Source organism: Oryx dammah, unplaced genomic scaffold (assembly GCF_014754425.2).
Source record: "Oryx dammah isolate SB20612 unplaced genomic scaffold, SCBI_Odam_1.1 HiC_scaffold_2, whole genome shotgun sequence".
Lineage (NCBI taxonomy): Eukaryota > Metazoa > Chordata > Mammalia > Artiodactyla > Bovidae > Oryx > Oryx dammah.
In genome coordinates this window covers 182,788,142-182,804,914 of record NW_024070186.1, presented here as the reverse complement: position 1 = coordinate 182,804,914, position 16,773 = coordinate 182,788,142, and the positions used below count along the sequence as shown (strand labels likewise).

Genomic DNA, 16,773 nt, shown 5'->3' with positions numbered 1-16,773 from the left:
CTTCCCGCAGTGCAGGACAGACGAGGGGCTTGCCGGCCGCCGGACTCGCTGTCTCTGGGTCTCTGTCTGTCTCACACGCCTGCACGCACGCACGCACGAGCGCGCACACGCATTCAGTTTTCCAGCGGGAAGACCGCAACATCTCCACCTTCTCACCTGCCACAAGCGGCCCCTACCCGGCTTCCTCTTTCCCCCTGGTCAGGCTCCATCAGCGATGCCAGCACCAGGGAGCCTTTCGGTTACTCCCCTGTGTCTCTTTCTCTCTGTCAGAACCTGGGTGTCCTTGTCTATACCCGTGGTTCTCAAACTCTGCTGCACATTCTAGTCTGCCTGGGAGCTTTCAGAAGTCCTCATGCACGGCCACGCCCAGAGCAAAGGAATCAGCCTCTTCTCTCACCATCACTAGACCTTCGGAGTTCAAACCTCAGGTGGAGGGTGGAGATCTCAGCCTCTTGGTTCTCTGGCCTTTTCTGACACCTTTAACCCTCTCTGCTCCCTTCCTCCTCCGAGGCTCACATCCCAGACCATATAATTACCCCACACCCCACCCGCTCTGAGATTCTGTTTTGATCACCTCCCTCTGTGTTTCCCTCTCCATCCTCTTCATCTGGTACCCACAAGCAACAGTTTTTTGACCCCATCGAGGCCACCAGTCCACGGCCCCCATCCCTTTCTCACTGCCCATCAGCCCCCTTCTGCCATGATGGTCCACCGTGCCCTGCTTGGGCTCTGCACACCATCACCATGGCTGCTCCCTGGCACTCTCATTTCCACCCCGCTGTGTCCAGCTCTCCTGTTGGAGAACCTGCCTGGCAAAACGCCAACCATCGCCTGCTTTCTGCCTGCACCATACAAGCCAGCACTGGTCTGAGGGTCCCCCACCAAGTAGAGAGTTTCCCTTCATGGTCTTCAAGGGGCACTCGCTGCCACCCCACAACCCCAGTATGCCTGCCATGGCCCTTCCCCACTCTCTCTGACCAGGCCTTCTCAAATTTTAATTTGCTTGCACCTCTCCTAGGAATCTTGGTGAGGCCTGAGCTTCTTCTGCATGTCTAACCAGCCCCCGAGGGGTGCAGATGCTGTTGGCCTCTGCACCCTCCTCTGAGCGGCAATGTCCTCCAACCTTCTCCTCACTTCTCAAACCACGGTTCCCATTTCACTGAGAATACAGGTGGACCAGATGCAGTTTCACTGGCTCCTTTTATCAAAGCACAAACCCACCCAGCCCCTCACTCTCACTTCTTCCAGCAGCTTCAGTGGGGGTGGGGAGGCCCTTCTCCTGAGGCCAACCCCTCCTTTGGGCCCTGGATTCTTCAGGACTCCCCTCCACCACACGTCTCCATCCATTTCTACCAAGAAACACGGGCAGCTCTCACTCCCATTTCCCACTGCTTTGGGACAATCATTTCCATTCTTTTAGCTGATTATTAGTAATATCATTCCTATGTTTCCTGCGTAGCATGTTTTAGGTTGTGCCTTTTATCTGCACTTCTCATCTGGAGGATGAAGATGAAGCCACTTCCTGTCTCCCACCCTCCAGGAACAGTTGCATCATAGCATTGATAAGATTGGTAGTGTTGGCGGGACTTCCTTGGTGGTCCAGTGGTTAAGAATCCACCTGCAAATGCAGAGGACATGGGTTCGATTCTTGGTCCAGGAAGATCCCGCGTACCGCGAGGCTATAAAGGCCATGTGCCACAATGACTGCACCCTCCTCTAGTTTAGACCTCCTTTAGACCATGCCCTAAATCCTGTGCACCTCAATCAGAGAAGCCTGAGAAGCCTGCAAATGGCATCTAGAGAGTAGCGCACACTTGCCATGACTAGAGAAAGCCCTCGTGCGGCAACGAAGACCCGGTACAGCCAAAAATAAATAAATAAATAAAATAAAATAAAAACGATTGATAGTGTTGGGGACTTTCCTAGTTGCCCAGTGGTTAGGGCTCTGTGCTTCCACTACAGGGGGCGTGGGTTCGATCCCTGGTTGGGGAACTTTGCCGCACAGCCAAAAGGGAAAAAAAAAAAAAAGATTGGTAGTATTTACATAGTGTGTAAACACAACTTTCTGTGGGATACTATGATTTCTTTCCCCCTTTTTCCCTTTTATGATAGATTTTCTGTTTTAGTTTTAGATTTATAGAACAACTGAACACAAAGTACAGAGACTTTTCACGTATACTTCCCCCCTCTGCATTTTCTCTGATTATCAGCATTTTGCATTAGTGTGGTGAGCTTGTTACAACTGATGAACCAGTGCTGATAAACTAATATTAACTAAAATCCAGTTTACATGAGGGCTCCCTCTGTTGTACAGTCTATGGGTTTTGACAGATGGATGGGGTCACAGACCCATCGTTCCAGTATCATACAGAATAGTTCCACTGCCCTAAAAATCCTCCGTGCTCCACCTACTCACTCCCCGCTCCCCACCAGCCCCTGGCAACCACTGATCTTTTTCCTGTCTCTAGTGTTGACTTTTTCAGAATGTCATAGAGTTGGAGGCATACAGCTCATAGCCTTTTCAGACTGGCTTCTTTCACCTTGTGGGGTGGTTGTTGTTTAGCCGCTGAGTCATGTCTGACTCTCTGCCACCCCATGGACTACAGCTTCTCTGTCCATGGGATTCCCCAGGCGAGAATGTTGAGTAGACTTCCTTCTCCAGGGGACCTTCCTGACCCGGGAATTGAACCCCCCGTCTCCTGCATCGGCAGGCGGGTTCTTTACCGCTGAGCCACCAAGGCCATATGCATTTAAGATTCTTGTATGTCTCTTTGTGGCTTCATGGCTCATTTTTATCAGCGAATAATATTTCATTGTGTGGATATATCATAGTTTGTTCATCTATTCGCCTGTTGAAGGACATTTTAGATGCTCCCAAGTTTTCAGGCAATTATGAAAAAGAGCTTTTATAAACATCCATGTGCAGGGTTTTGTTCAGACATACGTTTTCAACTCATTTGGGTGAGTACCAAGGAACGCTATTGTTGGATCGTATGGTAAGACTATGTTTAGCTTTGTAAGAAACTGCCAGACCGTCTTCCAAAGTGACTGTATCATTTTTGAGTTCTCACAGCAATGAACGAGAGTTCCTGTTGCTCCACATCCTCACCAGCATTCGTAGTTGTCAATATTTTGGGTCAGTGTGTAAATGTATCTCACTGCGGTTTGAATTTGCTATTTCCTCATGACATCTGATGTTGAGCATCTTTCATAAGCTTATTTGCTGTCTGTATATCATCTTTGACCTAGTGACCGTTCAGATCTTTGGCCCCCTTCTTTAATGGAGCCGTTCATTCCCTTTCTTCCTTTTCTCTTTCTTTCTTTCAGCTGCACTGGGTTTTCATTTCAGTGCGTGAGCTTCTCATTGCAGTGGCTTCTCTTGTTGCAGAGCACAGGCTCTAAGCTGCTTGGCCTTCGGTGGTTGCTGCACGTGCGCTCAGTAGTTGCAGTTCCCGGGCTCTAGAGCACAGGCTCAGTAGTTGTGGCGCACGGGCTTAGTTTCTCCTTGGCATGTGGGATCTTCCTGGACCAGGGATCGAACCCGTGTCTCCTGCATTGGCAGGCGGATTCACCACTGAGCCACCAGGGAATCCCTGTCCTAACTCTTTTAAATGTTTTCCATTTCTGCTATGATTTCCTTTAGGATTGACGGAAATCAGTCAGTCTTAAAGGAACATCAATCCTAGAGGAAATCAGTCCTGAATATTCATTGGAAGGACTGATGCTGAAACTGAAACTCCAATACTTTGGCTACCTGATGCAAAGAACCGACTTGTTGGAAAAGACCCTGATGCTGGGAAAGATTAAAGGTGGGAGGAGATGGGGATGACAGAGGATGAGATGATTGGATCGCATTACTGACGTGATGGACATGAGTTTGAGTAGGCCCTGGGAGTTGGTGATGGACAGAGAAGCCTGCCGTGCTGCAGTCCATGGGGTCTCAAAGAGTTGGACACGACTGAGTGACTGAACTGATCTGAACTGAAATCTGCTATGATACCCTTTTTTTGAAAATTGAAGTACAGTTGATTTACAATGTTGTGTTAATTTCTGCTGTACAGCAAACTTATTCAGTTATACATACATATATATGTACATATATACATATATAATATATATTCTTTTTCATATTCCTTTTCATTCTGACTTACCACAGGATATTGAAGATCATTCCCTGTTCTGTAGAGTAGGACCTGTAGTTTACCCATTCTATGTATACTAGTTTGCATCTGCTAACCCCAAACTCCCATTGCTATAATATTCTTAAATTTTAAGAACTTTTTTGTTTTGTTCATCCTCGGAGGTTTGTTTTCTTTCAAAACAGCATCTAGTTTTCATTTCATAGTTACAATATATATTCCTAAATCTCTGAGTATTGGAGTAGTTTTTTTGGGGGGGCTCTCCAGGTGGCATTAGTGGTAAAGAACCGGCCTGCCAACACAGGAGACGTGAGACACAGGTATGATCCTTGGGTTGGGAGGATCCCTTGGAGGAGCTCATGGCAACCCACTCCAGTATTCACAACTGGAGAATTCCATGGACAGAGGAGCCTGGCGGGCTACGGTCCACGGGGTCTCACAGAATTGGACACGACTGAAGCAACTTTGCATGCATGCAGGGAGAGAAGAAAACTAAAACCGGAAATAAGAGACCAGCAAGAACAAAATACCCATTGTCAACATATTCCGAGGCTGAAGGGAGTGAACTCTGCTGTGTCCTGCCTGGAGAGTCTGGACCAGATTTCAGTGTGCTGGGAGCCGAGGTGGGAAGGACGCTCCAGGTGATGGGGGCAGGGGCAGGACACCCCACATTCAAGATGCAAATATTCAAATAATCCCTCCAGTAGAGCATAGAACTCCTCCTTATCCTCTGGGTGCCCTGTCCTGCAGTTCACAGACCCTGTGTTTTATCCTCTCTGGGGAATAAGCCTTCAGTCTTTGTCAGGGTGGGGGAGGGGCAGCTGCCCCGCGGAGCTGAGCAGAGAAAGAAATCTGAGAATTAAAGCCCTTCTTAGACCAATCCTCCTGGTTTTGGCCCTAGCTTTACTCCCTCTTCCAGAGGTACTTAGTCCATTAACACTAGGGCCTTTTGAGGTTTTGTGGTGGAGATTGTGGTGCCCCTTGTTTTTTTTTCTCATGCCCAGTTTAGGGTTCCCTTGAGGCACCACGTCACTGGACTGCTATATCCCTCACCGTGTTCATCTGTTTTCTAGATTCCAACATCGTGTTGCTCTTGTCTCCTTTTTCACTGTATAAGTTCTTGCTGATTCATGCTGTGGGAGGCAGAATAATGCCCCACCTAATTCCATTAATGTCTATGTCCTCATCCCCAGAACCTGGGAGTATGTTACCTTAGGTGACAGAAAGAGGCTTTGCAGGTGTGATTAAGGTTAAGGACCTTGGACTGGGAAGATAATCCTGGCTTGTTCAGGTGAGCCCAAGATAATAGCATGCAGCATTAAAAGCTGAGAACATTTCCCAGCTGTGGTCCAAGAAAGATGTTGAGAGAAGCAGGGCCAGAGAGACGCTGCCTCGCTGGAAGGAGGGGGGCCCTCTGGAAGGCGGTACCTTGGAAAAGATAAGGGGGTGGATTTTCCCTGGAACTTCCAGAAAGTTCTTCCAGAAAGAGTTCCCAAGAGCAGCCCTGTCAACATCTTGACTTTAGCCCAGGGAGACCCATGTTGGACTTCTGACATATAGTCAGTAAGATAATCAATTTGGTTTTGAACAACTAAATTTGCAGTAGTTTGCACCTTAAAACCCACTCACACGTGGAGAAAAGGGCTTCTTACACTGTTGGTGGGAATGTAATCGATGCAGCCACTGTAGACAACAGTATGGAGTTTCCTTAAAAAGCTAAAGTAGAGTTGCCCTACAACCCTACATTCCCACTTCTGGGCCATATATCCAGGGAAAACCCTAGTTTGAAAAGATACACGTACCCCCAATGTTCGTAGAAGCACTATTTACAATAGCCGAGATGTGGAAACAATCTCGATGTCCACTGACAGACAAATGGATAACTAAGAGGTGGTATATTATGCACAGTGGGATATTACTCAGCCGTAAAAATGAAATAATACTATTTGCAGAAAAATGGCTGGATCTTGAGATGATCATCCTAAATGAAGTCAGACAAAGACAAGTATCAGATGATATCACATATGTGGATCTAAAATATGGTACAGACGAATTTATTTGCAAAACAGAAGCAGACTCACATAGAAAACAAATTTGTGGTTACCAAAGAGGAAAGGAAGGGGGAGGGATAAATTAGCAGTTTGGGATTAATTGATGCACACTACTATATATTAAATAGATAAGCAACAAGGTCCTGATATGTAGCACAGGGAACTATATTCAATATCTTTTAATAAACCATAATGGAAAAGAAAAAAATAAACCCCACTCGTTTCTTTTTCATGGGGTTTCAGGACACAGAGAACTTAAATGTGTGTATTCAATCCACCATTTTTAACCGGAAGTCTCCACTCACCCCAGCTCCTGTCTCCACCCCGCCAGGAATTGTAATTATCCAGGTCACTTTTGACTTCTGTGCTGCTAGATCGATTCTTCTTTTCCTTGGCTGTTCAGCATCTTTGAAGCCAGTTGTCCACCTCTCTCTCTGCCTTGAGACACTCGTCTCTTGGTTTCCATGGCTACCCACGCTCCTGGTTTTCCTCCTACTTTATTTCTCTCCCGCCCTGTTAGCATCTCCTCCACGTGACCTCACATTGGTAGTGTTCCTCCAGGCTCCATCCTGGGGCCTCTCCTCTGTCCCTCCAGTGTGACCTCATGGCTTTCAAAGCCACCTTCATGCCACAGTCTCTGATATCTCCTAGGTGGCCCACAGACTCCTGCTTTGAGCTCCAGTCTCTTAGTACCAACTCCTCCTTTGACATCTTCACTTGGGCGTCTCATGTGCTTCTAGGTTGAAAACCTCCATGGCTGAATTCCTGAATTTCCCACTATCTGTCTTCCCGCCCTTGAGCCTTCCCCTCATCCACACATTTATCCAACCTAGAAACCTCAGATTCATCCTTGATTCCCTTCTTTTAACCCATCAGCAAGTTCTGTCTCCTAAATTTATCTAGAAAGTATCTATTTCTCCCACGTCCTAGGGACACCTTGGTCCAGGCCGACACCACGGCCCCCCTCCTTCACCGCCATGACTTCCACACTGGTTTCTGGGGTCTGCTCTGGCCTGGCTGCCATGGATTCTCCCCAGAGGAGCCCAAGTGATCGCTTAAGATGTCAATCAACTTATGCCACTTCCTCCTTTTCCAGTCACATTTTATACCAGAATAAAATCCATCCTCCTCATGAAGGCCCATAAGGCCTGTATGATCCAGCCCATCCCCATCTCCCCTCATTGCCCATGTCTCTCTCCCCATCACTTACCTGCCCTGGCCATACTGACCTGATATTTTCTCACATTCCCCGAACTCTGACCTGCCTCTGGGCCTTTGCACTCCCTATTCTCTATGCCAGGAATACTTCTCCCTCAACTCTGCTCGGCTCCTTCTCTTTCTTGAGGTCTCAGATGAATTGTCCCTACTTCCCCTCCCCCTTATGCCAAGTGGTGTCTCCCTACCATGCCTCTGGTAATTTCCTTAACAGTATCTTTTTAAAAAATATATAATATTTGTTTACTTATTTGACTGCATTGGGTCTTCGTTAAAGAACGCGGGCTCTTCGTTGTGTCACATGGGGTGTTTTTGTTGCGGTGCATGGACTCAGTAGTTGTGGTACCCAAGCTTACTTGCTAGGCGGCGTGTAGGATCTTAGTTCCCTGAACAGGGACTGAATCCATGTACCCTGCATTGCAAGGCAGATTCTTCACCACTGAACCACTAGGGAAGTCCCAACAGTGGGTTTTGAACGTGGGTGATTGTATTTGTTTGTTTACTTGTGTTTTGTTTGACTCCCACTTTGATAAAAGCTCAATGAGAGGGAATTCCCTGGTGGGCCAGTGGTTAAGACGCCATGCTCCCAATGCAAGGGGCATGAGTTCAATCCCTGATCAGGGAACTAAGATCCTGCATACTGCACTGCAGGGCCAAAAAAAAAAAACAACAACAACAACAACAAAATTCCGATGAGAGCAGTGAGATGTGTTTTCTCTGTCCAATTTCTAGGACTAGTCCACTGAGGGTGCTCAGAGAAGTCTGCAGAATTTCTGCACAAACATGCTGGGCACCTCTTCTGTGCCAAGTGCTTTCATGTATACCAAACATATCATCTTCACAACAGGACTATGTTCCCGAGGTTTCTCTTGCAATTAGCTGCCCTGGCCACACAGCGTGGGCAGGAGTGAAGTAGGCCACTTGCAGCTTTGGTTTGGAAAACCGTTCCGTGTGATCTCCACCCTTCTTTGACTGCCCGTGAAAGCAGAGAATCCAGTGGGTTCTAAAGCCCTGGGTGATGACGGCATCACCGGTGGACGGAGCCTGGGTCCCCAAAAGACTGAGTGGAGCAGTCTCCCCCGGCCCCGCCCAGCCCTCTCTGGACCTTGCATGAGCAGCCAGGGAGGGTCTGCCCTTTGAAGCACATGTGGTTCCAGGCTCGTCAGTGGAGCCTCACCTAATCACGCATCAGACATCAAATAGAGATGGCTGGTGGGTGATGCTTTTGTTGACAAGTTCTCATTAAATGCAGATGAGTTCTTGGTGGGGGCGGTTTCTCGCTTCAGCCCCGAACAGAAACGGAGTTCACACCTCAATGGCAGCACGTTGCACTGCAAGCCGTTGTTTCAGCGCGTGTTCTCTGGCTCTTCCAGGGAAATGCCTGATTCGTGTTCATCTCTTTGGCCTCAGCCTCTAGTCCTGGGAAGCCTTGGGGAATCTTTGTTGAATCCACAAATGAGGGAACTGGTCTCCCTACAGTCCTTCTTGCATCTCTGTCCCTAAAAGCGCCCCAGCAGCTCTTTAATTTTACAGAGGCTCAAAGAGAAGAAAGGACTTCCCTGGCATCCCAGAGAAGCAGGATGATGCAGAATTAGCACGCCTTGGGGCAGCTAAACGCGGCAGCAAATTGGGAGTGAAACCTGGCGCCTTCCAGGGGCTGGAGAAAGGCTGAGAGTGGTGGGGGTGGGGAGCAGGCTCCTCTAAACCCCCAAGGTGACCCCACCAAACCTCACGGCTCACTGCCCCTCCTCCACTAGGGAAAAAAACACTGCAGAACTTCCCCCCGCCAACACTACCCACTAGCACTGCCTGGCTCCTGCAGCCTGGGCGTCCACATCACTCAGTATTTTTAGCTTCACCACCTGGCACCTGTGGTCACTGTCTTTGCCCAGCCTGGTGGTGTCCCCTCTCCAGATCTTAAAGGGCCAGTACCCACCAGCTGGAAAGGAGACCAGATTCTGCCAATGCAGGTCACCATACTGCCAGGACAAGAGGCTGAGGGGCATGCCCTACAGAAGGAGTCCCCAGAGTTGGAGGAGGAAGATGGGGGGATGAGGGAAGAGGGCAGGATCTCATGACTGCCTGACTCTAGAGACCATCCCTGTCTCATTCTGGGGTTTCCCAAATGCTGGTTTATCCAAGCTGCCCACCTGGTGGTGGTTGGTTATTGTTTAGTCAGTCCATCCTGTCTGACTCTCTGTGCCCCCATGGACTGTAGCCCCACCAGGCTCCTTGTCCAAGGGATTTCCCAGACAAGAAAATTGGAGTGGGTTGCCTTTTCTTTCTCCAGGGGATCTTTCTGACCCAGGGATCAAAACTGGGTCTCAATCAGGTGGATTCTTTACCACTGAGCCACCAGGGAAGCCCCATCTGGTGGGGGGCTGATTAGAAATATATATTCATCCCCTCTGAGACGTGAGGCCACGAAGTCTCCAGGGCAGGGCCCGGGAGTGTGTATTTTTTTTAACAATCTGCTCAGTGATTCTGATGTTCCATCTCCCCACATCTCATCCATCCATCCATTCATTCAATCATTCAACGAGAATTTTGAGTTCCTATTACGAAAACAGTGATGCTCTCAGGAGTCCATTGTTTTGTTCGGGAAACATTTCCACACCTGTGGTCTCACTGAATCACCTAACTTGTTCCATTTTGCTTCAACACCCTCCCCACAGCTCGCTCTATCACCTATAGATCAAGTCCTGGGCACAGCAGTCAAGACCCCTGGTGACCTGACCCCTGCAGACCCTGCCAGCCCCATGCCCGCCACGCCCACACAGTTTCTTTCTCACGTCACTGGGTCTTTGCTCTCTCTCCATCTCTGCTGTCTGGAATGGCCTTTCCTTAACTTCACTCCTAGACTCACAGACGTGGAAAACCATCTTATGGTTGCCGGGGTTGGGGAAAGGATGGGGGGAAGGGATAGTTAGGGAGTTCGGGGAGGTCAGGTACACACTGCTATATTTAAAAGGGATAACCAACAAGGACCTACTGGGTAGCACAGGGAACTCTGCTCAGTATTAGGTGGCAGCCTGGATGGGAAGGGTGTTGGGGGAGAATGCATGCATGTGTATATATGTTTGAGTCCCTTTGCTGTCCATCAGAAACTGTTACAATTTTGTTAACTGGCTATACTCCAATACAAAATAAAACGTTTTTAAAAAAACTTTACTCTGTACCTGGAAGAGGACCTGTCCTTTAAGACAGACCTGCAGGGGCTCCCAGGGTTCCCGTGGTCAGGGGTGGTCAGTCTCTCCCCCTCCCTCCCTGAGCACAGCGCACTCATGCCCAACCAGTGCCCATCACCGCCAAACTGATCCGGGTGATCGAGGTCTCTCCTAGCAGGCTGGACCCCAAGAGTGCTGGGGGTCCTGGTGCTCTGAGTCACTGCTGAAGGATGAACTGACCACCATGCACCATGCACAGAGTAGCCCACTGTTCCACAAATGAGAAGACAGAGGCCCATGGAAGACAAATGACCCACCCAGGTCCACCAGTGAGATTTAAGGGAGGAGCCTGTCCCAGGCTGCAGGAGCCCCCGCCCTCCTGCTAGGGGCCAGGAGGGCACACCTGGGCTGGCACTGAGCCTGCCTTTCTCCCCACCCAGGGCAGTGCTGACTCTGGTGGTGATGGAGGTGTGGGCGGGCTGGGCTGGAGCAGAGGTGACCCCTGTCTCCCCTACAGATGTTCCATCTATTCCTGGAGCCTGTGTCACAGCTTGGGAAATGCACTTGGCTGGAGCCTGGGTTTCCCTGAAGGTGGGGGTGGGAAGAGGTGGCCAAAGAGACACTGATCTGTAGGGCAAGAATCCCTCACCCCTCCAGGCCCAGTGCACACCCTGCCCCCTACCATGAGTACATAGAACTCACACCTAGTGCCACAAACATGTACACACACACACACACACACACTCACCCCCAAATACCCAATCACCTAGACACACAAGCCTTCTATCCCCTCCCCCCGTTTCTTTTATACAGACACACACACACATGCGTGCGTACGCACATGAAGACATTTCCACTTGTTAATTCAACAAAAACCTAACACTAAAAAAGTGTCAGTGCAGTGTAGGGAGGAAAGGTGACTCTCAGCTTGGGATGGGGCAGGGGCTTCCTGGAGGGCTTCTTGGAGGAGGAGGTATGGCAGCTGGGCTTGGAAGGAGGGGAGCTAAGGGAAGGCAAGTCTGGGCAGGGTTTCATGGAGGGTGAATACAGGAGAGTAGAGTGAAGATGAGGTGGGTGGGGCTGATCTGATCTCACAGGCCTTGAATGTCCAGCTGAATATTGACTTCATTGTATGGGAGCCGGGAGTCATGGAAGACTCTGAGCAGAAGGGGCATGACCATAGAGGGAAAAGACAGAGGGGTCACTGTGGGGGCAGGATGGGAGAGATGGGGAGGAGGCTGTGGGGTACCCTGGTGAGAGATCTGGGAGTCTGACACAGGGAGGGGCTGGGGGCTGGTAAGCAGTGGACAGAGGAACTCAGAAGCAGGACCCCCGGCCCCCAAGGGGCCCCTGCCCAAGCCCTGTGCCCTCACCTTGCCCACCCACTGCCCACCTCGGGCACTGACCTCTGCAGTGGGACCTCTTCCAGCAGCTCCTCCTCCTCCTCCCTGTGGAAACAGATGAAGCAGAAGGCTGGAACATCCTCCTTCCCACAGCGTAGGGGCCAGGCCGGAGGCAGCTCCAGGACGGGGCAGGGGTGGCCGGTGGCGGCCTCGACAGCATCGTCCCTCGCCTGGGCAGGGCTCCCCGAGCCAGCGTGCTCCAGGGTCAGTAGCCTGTTGGCCTCAGGACCCTGTGCCTGCGCTTGCCCACCTGCCACCTGTGCCTTTTCGCTCAGGTTACCCGTCGCCTCGGTGAGCGGGAGAGCCCGTGGCTCTGTCTGATGGGATCGGCTGTCCTGACCCACGGACCTTCCAGCCCCACGGCTGGGCCCTCGGAAGCAGCTCCCAGTCGCCTGGACTCAGAGGCAGCTGGCCGGTGGACAAAGGTCCAGGCAGGGCCCCTCGCCACCCCTGGTGGTGCCTGAGGCTCCTCGGCTGCCCGCTCCACTGCAGCTGGTCAGAGGCGCGGGCCGGAGGACAGGCTCACAGATGCCCTGTCCATCTGTTCATCTGGCTGTCCGGCTGTCTGCTCCTTCCCGGCCGGCCAGCACAGGCGATAGACGTGGTTTCTCCAAGAAAGTTTGTTCTCCCCAGGGGGGGTGGGTGGCATGGGTGGCCTCCAAGAGGGAGGGTCGGGACCTGAAGCTGAAAGGTGGGCGAGGACCAGAAGAGGCTGGCACGGTGCCCACGCTGTCCACGAGAAAAGTTCTGGTCCCTGGACTCCTGGCTCCAGTGCCAGCTCGGACTGGAGCTCCCTGGGCTCAGGGCTCCTCCGCCTCCTCCAGCGGCGGCTGCTCTGGCACACCGGCTTGGCTGTGGGTATTAATAGCTCCACATTCACACTGAGAAGCCGGGAGGTTAACTCCTTCTCTGCCGGAGCTGGGAGGCCAGTGGGCGGATGGCCACAGGGAGCAGAGGGAAGGCGGCGCCTGAGATCTGCCTGTGCAAAAGCCTAGCCTGGCCCCCTCATCCCCCCTGCGGGACCCTCTGATGCCACCTCCTGCCCGTGAGTGACTATGCAGTGCTCGGCATCTGGATTTCCAACAGAATGCCCCGGCCACCTGACCCCACCACGTGCGCCTCCAGGAAGCTGGATTAGACTGGGGGCTCAAGGCAGGGTCCCTGGCAAGGTCAGGGCACTGAGTTCTAGGGAGCATCCCCAGGACTCCTTCATTTACACATCCCACTCCTGGGGCCCCTTGGCATTCTCTTAACAAACAATTACCCTCACCAAGTCTGGGGCCAGTTTTGTTACTGGCTTCCTGTGGGATCCCCCACTAGATGAACCATACGCAGCCCCAGAGATGGACCACATGCGTGGTGCATCCTACTGAAGAGTGTAAGGAGTGGATGGGAGTGGAGGAATCTGAGTAAGGTTTGTTTGCTTGAAAAATGTTTACTGCAGGACCTTCCTGGGGTCCAGTGGCTAAGACTCCACGTTCCCAATGCTGAGGCCCAGGTTCAGTTCCAGGTCAGGGAACTGAAACCACATGTCACAACTAGGAGTTCACAGGCTGCAACCCGTTGCAGCCAAATAAATAAATATTTTTTAAAAATGAAAGAAAATGCTTGAGCACCGGCTATGTGCCAGGCACTGTGCTGAGCACTGGACATACAGCAACGGAGATAGCAGACACCTCCTGTCCTGGTGGGCTTGCCTGTCACAGCTGGAAGCCACTGGGGCTGAAATTTGTATACCTGGTGGCCTGGCAGTGTGTGAATTAGGGAAGGTGCTCCCGCTGGGCAGGTGCAGCCTCTTCCACACCCCCAACCCCTGTCCCCAGCACCCAGCTTGTAATGTGGGTCACAAGGTGGCCTTTAGCCTCACTCACCTCCTCTGCAGCTTTCAACATGCATAGCCATTCATTGTGGCCCTGGAATCACCAATAAACAAAGGAAGAATTCAGCTTGTGAAAAGGCTTATGAAAAAAGAAATCAGGGAGAGGTGAGGGAGACTAGCCGGGAGGTGGTTGGATAGGGTGTTGAGGGCAGACCTCCCACGGGGGTGACACTGGCTGGAGCTGTGGCCGGCAGGAAGAGGAGCTAGTGGAATATCTGGATGGAAGAAGGGTCAGCAGCTGCAAAGGCTCAGAGGCAAGAACTAGCTGGTATGTTTAAGGAAGAGAGTGAGGAGCAGTGAAGGTCTTTAAGCTGAGTTTGAGCGTGAATAGAGTTTCCCCAGGGGCTCAAGAGGTGGGGTATCACCAGCAGAGAGGGCAGAGTTCCTGCAAAGACTCATGAAAGGATGCATAGGGCTTTCCTGGTGGTCCAGTGGTTGAGAATCCACCTGCCAGTGCCAGGGACATGGATTCGATCCCTGGTCTGGGACGATCCTGCCTACGATGGAACGACTAAGCTCATGCGCCACGACTCCTGAGCCTGTGTGCCGTAAGTGCTGGAACCTGCGCTCCACAACAAGAGAAGCCACCACAATGAGAAGTCTGCTCGCTGCAACTAGAGAAAGTCCATGTGCAGCAACAAAGACCCGGCCTAGCCAAAAATAAATAAATAAATTTTTAAGGAAAAAAAAAAAGAAGGGAGGATGCATGGTGCCTTGCAAGGCAGGAAGAATCTGCAGGCACGGTCAGAGATGTAGGATTCATTCCCGAATTGCTTCTCCTGGGGCTCTGAGGAGGAAGGCTGGGTGGGAGGAGGATGGAAGCAGGGACCTGGGCCAGCCGAGGGGCTGAGGAGGTGCGTGGGAGATGGAGCAGCTTAGAAGGAAACATCAGTTCAGTGAACTGAATTCTGCTGGCTGGGAGGACAGATCTGGGTCTCCCTGGCCCAGAAAAGGTGGAACCCCCACATACAGTTGTTTAGGCTGCACACTCTGCACAGGGCACACCGGCAAATGGTGAGTGGGGGCTGACATCCAGCCCTACCTCTTGCTCTGCCAAGCCTTCCACCTTTAAAACTGTGACCTCATTGGGGGAGGGCACCTTTTTCTCATTGGGCCACTCAAAAGAGTTCCTGTTTCTTATTGGTCAGCCTGAAGAGGGTCTTTTTAAAAGTTAGTCCAAGGATCTCCCTGGTAGTTCAATGGCTAGGACTCTGAGCTCCCAATGCAGGGGGCCAAGGTTCGATCTCTAGTCAGGAAACTAGATCCCACGTGCTGCAACTAAGAGTTCGCAGGCCACAACTAAAGATACTGCATTCCGCAAAGAAGAACGAAGATTCCCACGTTCTGCAACTAAGACACCAGTGGAGCCAAATAAATAAATATTAAAAAAAAAAAGATTAAAAAATCAATCCACTTAGAGGGATCTCTTTTGAACTAGCCTGTTCAGAGGGCACACTTTCATCTAATTGGTTCCCCCAGACAGGTGCCATTTTCCAACTGGTCAATCCAAGGGGAGTGACCTTTTTTTGGGGGTTTGCATAAAGGTACCCTATAGGCTGGACTGGGAGCAAGGATGACTGGAGGCCCCAAGTCCTAGTGTGGGCTCTGTTTGCAGACCTGCTGTGTGCTTTGGGCCAATCACTGTCCCTCGCTATGGAACCACAGATCTATAGACTTAGCCAGAGGAATGAGCCCAGAAAGGGGCAGACTCCCCCGAGGTCACACAGTGACACACAGCAGAGCTGGGCAGACCTGACTCTCCTCTCGGCACTCCTGTCTTCCTAGGTCGCTCACCTTGGAGACTTGTTTCTTTGAGACAGGAAATGAGAGGGGACAGGAGGACTAGTAGAGATTCATGGAGGAGGAGAGGAGGGGAGGTCAGGCCAGGCCAGGACTCCCCGGGGGGTGGGAGTCATAAGGGGTCAGGTGCCCCAGGCCTCTGGGCACCCCTTCTCCCTCCCCTGGGCCCCCTGGGGTTGTCATTTGTGGATGTTAATTATTCATGATGCTGGTGCGCTGCCTGGTTTTAATGCACTCTGATGGCCTTCTCTAGCTAATGGGGAAAATCAATAGGTTTTAATTCTCAGTGGCTGTGAAGCTCTGTCTGTCTCCTGTTTGGGTGGCTGGGTCTGGCTCTTTGGCTGAGGGTGGGGGGGTGGAGGCTCAGACCCAGTTCTCAGGAGCCTGAGACTCTGGGTCCCACCCCCTCTGACTTCAGCCTGGAGAGAGAAGATTAGTCATCAGGCATCTCCAAACTGCCCTGGGCATCCTGGGAAGAGTCTGAGCACTACATCTCAGCCATTTCACCCCCTCCAAGAGGGACTGCCCCGGCACCAGACTTACGGGCCAAAAATGCATCAGCAGGGGCAGTCCCACCAGCTCTGGGGGACTGGAGTCAGGCCTGCAACCCTTGGCACTTAGGGTCACCGCAGCCATCCTCCTGGGCTCAGGCTCCACTCACAGAATTGTCTCAGGCATCAGAGGAGTCTGGCCCAGGCTTCTGAAGAGACTTAAATGTAAGCTTCTGCTATGGTTTCTAGATGCAGTTATATATTCAGGCATGACAATTTTCTGATGGGGTTGATAACCAAGAACATTTATGGAACATTAAGAGCTTGTCCCATCTCAGATTACATTCTCCCCTGACCTCATGGCTTATCCCTGAGTCAGTGTCCTTTATGAATCCTGTCATTGTCTTGGAGTGGAATATCTGTCTTGCACTCTATTTGCACGTGTGTTAATTAGGCAAGTGTAAACATTTCTGATGGGTTTCTCAGACGGCGCTAGTGGTAAAGAATCTGCCTGCTAATGCAGGATTCATAAGAGATGACAGTCGGATCCCTGGGTCAGGAAGATCCCCTGGAGGAGGAAAGGGCAACCCACTCCAGTATTCATGCCTGCAAAATCCCATGGACAGAG

General features: G+C 51.2%; 1 protein-coding gene across 1 annotated transcript in view; it reads right to left on the bottom strand.

The window, feature by feature from the left end:
* Positions 1 to 12,798, bottom strand: part of SBK1 (SH3 domain binding kinase 1) — a 53,246-nt gene extending 40,448 nt beyond the window's left edge. Inside the window, exon 1 of the mRNA XM_040259105.1 lies at positions 11,979 to 12,798. The gene's annotated coding sequence lies outside the window, so the exon portion shown is untranslated. The remainder of the gene's footprint in view (positions 1 to 11,978) is intronic.
* Between the last annotated feature and the right edge of the window lie 3,975 nt (positions 12,799 to 16,773).